Genomic DNA, 9,059 nt, shown 5'->3' on the forward strand with positions numbered 1-9,059 from the left:
AAACTACTCGAGAGCTATCTGCGCTAGAGGGAAGGCAGTTAGTCATCACCACCCACCGCCAACTCTTGGGCTACTCTTTTACCAACGAATAGTGGGATTGACCATCACATTATAACACCTCACGGCTGAAAGGGCGAGTATGTTTGGTGTGACGGGGATTCGAACCCGCGACCCTCGGATTACGAGTCGAGTGCCTTAACCGCCTGGCCTTGCCGGGCCTTCTGTCTTTTGGTATTACCATTGTCAATGTGTCGGCCTTAGATGTTACTGAATAATGATCACGTACGAGTGTTATGAATTGTGACGTCAAAGTCATATGGTTTATTGTCAACGAACAGAGCTGAGCCAAGCAAAATAAAGGTAACTGGACAAGGTATTGATATGCGATACTGGGTATTATGACAAACTTTCTTAAGTTGTCTTTAACCATAATCTCGGGTTTTAAACACATCTCTAAAAAAGTGACGAGATAAGAAAAACACTAATAATGGCCTACATACACACACATATTTTATATATTTATTTTCAAAAGGAAGATGAAAAGCACTGATGGTACCATTTTATATCTTAGCCATTTATCCTTTTTCTTCGCCTTGTCTTTTCCAACCATCGTCAAAATTTGTATATTTCCGAAGTTCTTACAATCATCAAAAATAATTAGAGCGCTTACTATGTACACTTAATGAGATGATGACTTTAACTATTGCATTGTATTAAAAATATTTAAATAGTTCATGTTTCTATATAAATATTATAGGTAAAACATAGACCACTCTAACAAATACATTGTGTGAATGAATCTGTAAAGAAATATCATTAATTATTAAGTCTATTAACGGTAAAAGACTGGCTTATCCTGAGTACAGTTTCACATAAAATGATTAAGTGCTTTACGCGGTTTAAAACTGACGAATGTTTGTGTTAACATATTCTAAATATAGCACGTTTCTAGTAAAATATAATTTTTCAATATCCGTTCAATAATAGGTGAAACCCCTCTTTTATAATGACAGCGATATCGAAATATATCGCTTTAAATGTACCTACAATCTTAGTAACCCGTGTAGAACCTTATGTTTACTAGCAGTTTTCAAAAACATTCATGCAAAACTACACGAAGGCTACCTACGCCATCCGAACCTAATTTGAAGTGATAAGGCAGAGGGAATTAAGGCAGATAATCAGCACCATCCACTGCCAACCCATAGTCTACTCTTGTCATACCAAATAGTGAGATTTGTCTTTCACTCTTATTATTCTTTATATTTTAAAGGTGTGTATTGAGATTTCTTTTTCATTTTTGGCGGTAATGGGACATAAATCACGTAATTTCAGTTGCACAATTCGGCACGTTTACTACTGGTCCGAGCCTTAAGAAATTATTTTAATAGGAATAGCAGATACTCAAAGTAAGAAAGATGCGTTATCCAACTGAGAACATGACACAGCACTTTAATCACTACAGCAAAAGAAAATTAAGAATAATGTGTTACCAACTGAAAATATAACACAGCACTTCAATCACCACAGCAAAAGAAAATTAAGAATAATGTGTTACCAACTGAAAATATAACACAGCACTTTAATCACCACAGCAAAAGAAAATTAAGAATAATGTGTTACCAACTGAAAATATAACACAGCACTTTAATCACCACAGCAAAAGAAAATTAAGAATAATGTGTTACCAACTGAAAATATAACACAGCACTTTAATCACCACAGCAAAAGAAAATTAAGAATAATGTGTTACCAACTAAAAATATAACACAGCACTTTAATCACCACAGCAAAAGAAAATTAAGAATAATGTGTTACCAACCGAAAATATAACACAGCCATTAGTCACCACAGCAAATCTTGTCAATTAATATTTTACCTTTATTATATGATATTAGGTCTTAGTTGTTATTCGATAAATGAAATACACTAGCCTCGTTTTAGTTCTTATAGCACTTGAGACTGTATGAAGATTAATGAACAACATTCTTAACAAAGTTATCTGCCTCATAAAATCTGCTCAATGCAAATTGTTAGAAGATTATCAATCATTCATCAAACCAGACTGTCAGTTCACGATAAAGCTCCTCGATTAAATGTCCTCTGTGTCGTTGTGGCTTTTTTTAATTTATATTTTAATTCTTTTTCAATTACATATCTAGTTAACAAATGTAAAAAACCTCAAACTGACGCATATGACTAGAGACTGTTAGACACTTCCTTTTGTAAATCTTGTTTTAGAATGTTCGAAACTTCCAACTCAAGATCGACCAATAAAGAACTAACGTTCTTGCACTTAGTTCAGTCGGGGATTCAATTATTCTGATTTTAGTGTTGTAAATCAGTAGACTTATCGCTTTTCTAGCAGGGGAGCTCTGGTTTAGAAATTTAAGAGCTTAGTGATACATCAGATAAACTGCAAGAGAATTTAACAACATTGAGATCGATTAAACATATATATATATGTATTCAATCATATTTCTGATTAAACTCGTTTGAATTCTTGTTGTTTGATTTTGCAAAAAGTGGTAGAAATTAGATAAAAATACTCAAAATATGTAAATGATATTAATGTTATTATAATTAATTATATTTTGAAGTTACTTATTTTTGAGACATTTTTTTCGCTTATTAGTTCTTGGGAAATATTTTTCTGACGTCTTTTTTATATATCTACTGATAAAAGACTTCATCGCCAGAATACCCCACGTGGAATGCAAGTTAAAATATTAATAGAACATCAAACCTGTCAACGTTTTGCTACAAATCTTGGGTGAAATAACAAGAACTGATCTGAGATCTAATTACAGTTTTGGATTCAGGAAGTTAAACCCTTTTGATTGATGTATTTGACCATGCCCAGCGTCTTATAGATTAGTCTACTCTTATCTTGCCTGAAAGAATTTCAGCTTAAGGGTAGGCTGTTAAAAGTCCTTATGAGTAATAAAATTGAATCGGGTATACAAATGCCCCACGCTTGGTGTTACTGACACACAAAAATATAGCTAATAAAATGGAAAAAAATGTTATTCCTGCTTAAGAGAATTTCAAGTGTCATGACTATTAAGGATACCACCTTTTTTTTCTTAGCCTTGCAACGATGATGAACGTTCGAATGCAAATGAATATGGTCCTGATAGGGGTTTTGAACATTTGTGAAAGCAATACCGTCACTTATGTTATGTTCAACATTTAACAGTTGCCGCAAACATAAAATATTAATAACACCATAAATGCAGGAGGAAGAGGTCAAGATTATATCTGACCCTCCTAAGTCCACCCAAAGGGCATAAATACCGACAATTGGAAACGGCAAACAATAAATGTTGAATATAAAGAAACTTATATATATATCTTGCTTATGCACTTTTGCTTCATCTCTGTATTTCGCATAGGAAACATTTCAGTACTACTCTTTTCGTATTTGAGGTAACTGTGACAGAGTTGTGTAAAGTAACATCGAAACCATACAAGCAGCAGGAACGTCAAGCTGTTTCGCAGCACTCACTCTTACCTTTAGACGTATTTCCACCATCGAGCAAATCAAAGCAACAACTTCTGCGAAAAGAACGTTACAAACTGGTGGATCAGGAATACTGATAAACCCTGAAAAACATATCCAATCTTAGTTCATGCGGATAAAACGTAAAACCAAAACCAAAGCCCTGGTAAATCAGTTATTTACAAACAATGACGGATCAGATTCTATAAAGACCAAGGAAAAAATCTGTTGTACACGTACGTTTATCAATGTAATCCTTTTGGATATCCTAATTTTCTGTTTGACCAAACTTTCGTGATCTTCTATATCCTTTTTAAATTTCTTGTCGCACCAGTCAATTCATTTTTTTAAATTTGTGATGGTTTTCTTTAATTTTATCTCTAATACCATCTGGGAGTTAACCTTCATATGCAGCGCTTGTAGATGCAACCCCTAGGATTGTCAGTACTCAACTCAGATAGTTGATTCAGACAGACGGGAAAGTGTGTTGCTTTTGTTTTGTTTTATGTTAAAGCTAAATCTTCATTAATAACAATTCTAAAGCATATAGGTTATTTACAGTAAACCATATTTGGGTGCTGTTTCCTTTATAAAATCAAGTTTACAAACCTTTACGATTTAACGTTTACACGATTGTGGTTAACAAAAGTATTTGAAAGAAATTACATTCGTGGTGTTCGAAAACGTGTAGGCTTAAGAAATCAATTTAACACAAAGATACGATACCCTATAACATTAGCTCTTTCAGTAGGGTGGATCTTTCTCCTTCAGTTTGCCTCTGGAAAAAAAAAAAAAGAGATCCACCTTTTGAAAGAGTTCGGATTGAAGAATACAACATTTTTGTGTTGAAAGAAATTGAATTAATTGTTTGTGTTTGTGTCGTATGTCGTATACTCTTGTGACTTATACGTTTGTTACAAATGCACTTTATGCTGTACAGAGACAGTCTTTAAGAATATTATCCGAAACGTACAATCCTAAGAAAAAGGAATTGACATTTCATCTTTTTATCTCTCAAAAAAAAACAGATTGTGGCCTTCATTTATAAAGACATGTGTCATTTTAAAAAGATAAATGATTGTAAAATTTTCCTTTTATTACTTAAGAAAATGTATGTACTGTTCTTTATCTTTATTCGAACACAAAGACACTGCAAATGTTCTTTCAGCCTCAGTAAGATACATTCTGTTTTTTTTATTTTATTATCTTACTTGTTGACAGTCTCTAAGTTCTGAAGACATACACGCTTATGCTTGTTATCATTTACATCTGCGAAGCAAACTGAGTTGTGCTAAAGGTTTTCTATTGTTTCTAAACCTATTTTACTTTACCTACCTCGTGAATGCTTTAGTGTATTGTCGCCTGGCGGGGAGTAAAGCTATCGTGAGTCAGAAAGTTACCATAGCAACTAAATTCACATCGCTAGAGTTTAAAAGAAAGGGAAATGCGTAAGCTCTGAATTGCGACAGCAACTATAAAATTGTTTGTTTGTTATAAAGAACATAGTAATAAACTTTTCAAAAGATTGTCATATTAAGTTCTGAAAACTTTTGCACATCTGTAAAAGTCTATTAATAATAACTGGCCGATTACCCGTGGCGCCAGTGTATTAAATCCGCGTGTGACGTATTCATGACGTCATAACTGCACTGTGAGAATGGAGAAAAATAAAGTCCTTCTTAACGGGAAACGGAGGCGAAACAGGAACATCGCATAATAAAAACGTTTTTTCCAGTATCGTACATATAAGCAAAAGTTCCATTATAATATGGCATGTGACGTGTTCATGACGCCATATCTGCACCCTGAGAATGAAGGCACATAAACTTCTCTGTGACGGGAAACGGAGGCGAAATGGAAAAATCGTCACCCTTATTGCAGGATAAAAAATTCGCAAAGTTGAGGTTGCACATCGCGTAACAAAAAGGTTTTTCCAGTATCATATAAGCAAAACAAGATTTCCGTTTCAGTATTATATTAACCCGCTGTAGTATTATACTCTATAGCTTAAAATGTCACACATTCTAAACTTTCAACCTTATATTCATACAAGATTTAAAAACCGGATCATATCTGCTTTCACGCAAATTACTTAACAAACTTCCAGAAAAATTTTGTTGAATGTCTAACTGTCTTTTGCATCCCCCAGTGGCGTAGCAGTATGAATACGGATTTCCAACGCTATAAACCGAGTTTCGATACCAGTGGCGGACAGAGCACATACAGCTCCTTGTGTGGCTTTGGGTTTAACTACAAATAAACAAGGTGTCTTCATATTAGATTTTCGTAAGATATGTACTTATTTTAGAATATATAATAATATCAGGTCTATAGAAGCTAGCGACTGACTAAGAGGACATTCTCTATTTCTAAATAATTTTATCCAGTAATTTGAAGCCATGAAACCTGTTCTTACCAAATAATTTTATTCCACAGTACTAATTTTATAGTAATCAAACATTTGGTCAATTAATTTAAATTGTAATAAAATACACTACTGGCCAAAATCTTAAGCCCAATGAACATAAAGAAAAAATATGCATATGTATGTGTATATTTTTCCTAGTTGTTTTTACTGAATGGGTAATGTTTTGCATCTTAGGAATTGCTTAAAATATATCGTGAAATATAAAATGTAAAAAACGAAAAGAAATATGTTCACAAACTGTGTTTATACAGAAATATTCTTTTCCTCAAACAGACAAGAGGAACTACGAAAATCGTCATCATGTGAGAACTATGCAAAGATAGTTTGTTTTAGAGTAAAGCCTCATTGAGCTACTTGCGTGTCCACTGCGGAGAAATTTATCTAGGATTATTTACGTGTGTATGTTTTCACAGAGCAAAGCCACATCGGACTATCTACTGAGTTCATCGAGGGGATTCGAATCCCTGATTCTAGCGTTATAAATCCGCAGACTTCCCATTGTACCAGCGGGGGATATCCCGGATTATGGAACTGTAAATCTGTAAATGTGCTACTGTCCTACCAGGGGAAATTTAAAAATGTGAAAAAAATATCTTCCTGTTTATGTTTAGTATTGATCATTGCAGCAAAAACTGGATATGTCTCTTAGTAAGCATTAATTACCCTGATCAGCAAATTTAATACGTTAAGTTTAACGTTTTTGTTCTGTTTGTACAATTTTAAGAGATTTTAACACATTTAACAGTTCAAGTGTTTTTCTTTGTTTTTTACATTTTCTATAAATTTTGAAACAAGTCAGTTTATAAGCTACCATTACCGTGAAGATATTGGAATACTGAAGTTTTTCTCGAAATATGTTTGTTATAAATATAATAATACAATTATAATATTTATAATGTATATTATTTTGATCCATACTTAAAATATTATAAGCTTTGCATGTGCACGAGAGTGTTCTGTCAGTAAGCATGACTGAGGATTTAACGTTCGCTTCCTGTTGCAGTAAAAAACGCGTTCCCTACTTTGGGACGATGGACGCAGTATACGGGTAACGGGAAAATCCCAGTATTCGGTCATTTAAGAGTAGCTCATGAGCTGCACCTAGATACTGTTGACATCAATTCAAAATTCGAGATGTGCAAATATCCAACTTTCTGCAAGAAATAAACAAGTTATGTTATAAACGACAGTACTAATACCAGGTTTGTTCACCATTAAACGTAACTGAAAGTGTTATATTATTGTAGTCAATGATGTATCTAGCTTTTCGATGTGAAACTAATAATTTTGTTATTTCTTACAGCTAGTTATATCATTTCTTAGTCAGACAAGTATAATGTAATATTTTCTAAAAAATAAAGTAGTAATTGAAATGTTATATAATTAGTCGTTTTCATAAATAGTTGCTTTTTTTTAATAATAGTATCTTCGCAAACTTACATTATAAACAGGACGACATTAAATGGCATTACAATTTGTAATTTCAAACCGATGTCTGTGTTTGAATTACTCTAAATGGTTATTGTTATAATTATTATTTTAATATTTTGATGTTAAAGTACTGCTCTTCAGTTCCTCAGCAGAAAACATGAGAGTTTATAACGATACTCGTGATGGACACATCAGATAGTCCATTATGTAGCTTTATGGCTAATAACAAACAATGAAAAATTATTAAATTTTAAAATTTAATTTAATGACGAAGAAAGTAGTGCCCCTGTTTTAAAATAATGTAATAATTTAGAAGAAAACAAACAACACTTTTTTTTCTAATGTCTAGACCTACCTTTTTTAATAACATGATACAATGACAGTTGTAGTATTATTTGATAAATAAGTCATAAGAAATATGAGTCAAAAGATTGGTTTGGTTTGGTTTGATTTTCGTGCAAAGCTACAACTAGGGCTACCTGCGCTAGCCGTCCCTAATTAACAATATAAGTAGGTATAACCTTAGGAAATACTTTTTTGTTTCGTATGCAAATTTCTCTAGCCTATAAAATATTCATGCAAAAGCTCCATAGATTTAACACTCATTTAAGTCAGCAGACTGAGCAGTATATACCAAGTTACGTCTTTTCTGTTGTAATAATAGTATTCGAATAATTATATAATAACGGATGTTTGTGTAGAATGGCTAAACACGTACCAATATTTTTCAACTAAAATCAATTATCTTGGAAAATGATTCTAACAAAGAGCATTATGTATATCACAACAAACATGACTGACACCCATCACAAGTGTTAAACATTAGAATATTGTTTACTGTGTTAAGATATAAGTATCTACAGTAGAAAATGTTAAAAGCAAGTTAAAATAAATTCTATGCTGCACAACAACCATAAGCACATGATGATTTAATGGTGAAATAACTGTCTATTCAAATTTTAATATATATTCCAAAGAAATATAAGCAGAAACGTAATCGCACTATGTTAAAGGAAGTACTTATACAGTGTGATGGCGTCACCACAGGAGAGTTCCATGGGCATCATGTTTACCACTTATATATCGAGCCTGCGACAATGTTTGGACCGTTCAATAGACCACATCACAGCGGGTATTCTCCTAGCGGTAATGGATGTAGTTTTGCTGGAAAAAGTATATGTATATATATTAGTCAATTGCTCGGAAGTTATTATTGAACGATTTAGAGTCAAATGGAACAAAATTTTGATAAATAAAGCCTCCACAGTGCTCCATGGAAGCAGATAAATTCATACCCCACAGTGTAGTACTTCATGGAAGCAGATAAATTCATACCACACTATGTTGTACTCCATGGAAGTAGGTAAATTCGTACCACACTGTGTAGTGCTCCATGGATGTAAATAAATTTATATGGCACTATGTAGTGCTCCACGGAAGTAGAGAATTTCATAAAATAAAGTGTTTGGATCCTAGCAGGCCCCAAACTAAGCTTTTGTTTCTGAAATGTGAATCCTAATTTTATAAAATAAAACTCTACGACATAAAAAAAGACAATGTATGGAACTGGAAGGGTCTTCTTTAGTACCATTGATATGATAATAATGAAAAAATTGGAACTAATGAAATATTACGAGCTTTTAACCAGCCTTCGATCTTAGAACCTGTGTTCATGAGAAAAAAAACTTGAATCACAGC

The sequence above is a fragment of the Tachypleus tridentatus genome, chromosome 3, assembly GCF_004210375.1.
Source record: "Tachypleus tridentatus isolate NWPU-2018 chromosome 3, ASM421037v1, whole genome shotgun sequence".
In the NCBI taxonomy this organism is placed as follows: domain Eukaryota; kingdom Metazoa; phylum Arthropoda; class Merostomata; order Xiphosura; family Limulidae; genus Tachypleus; species Tachypleus tridentatus.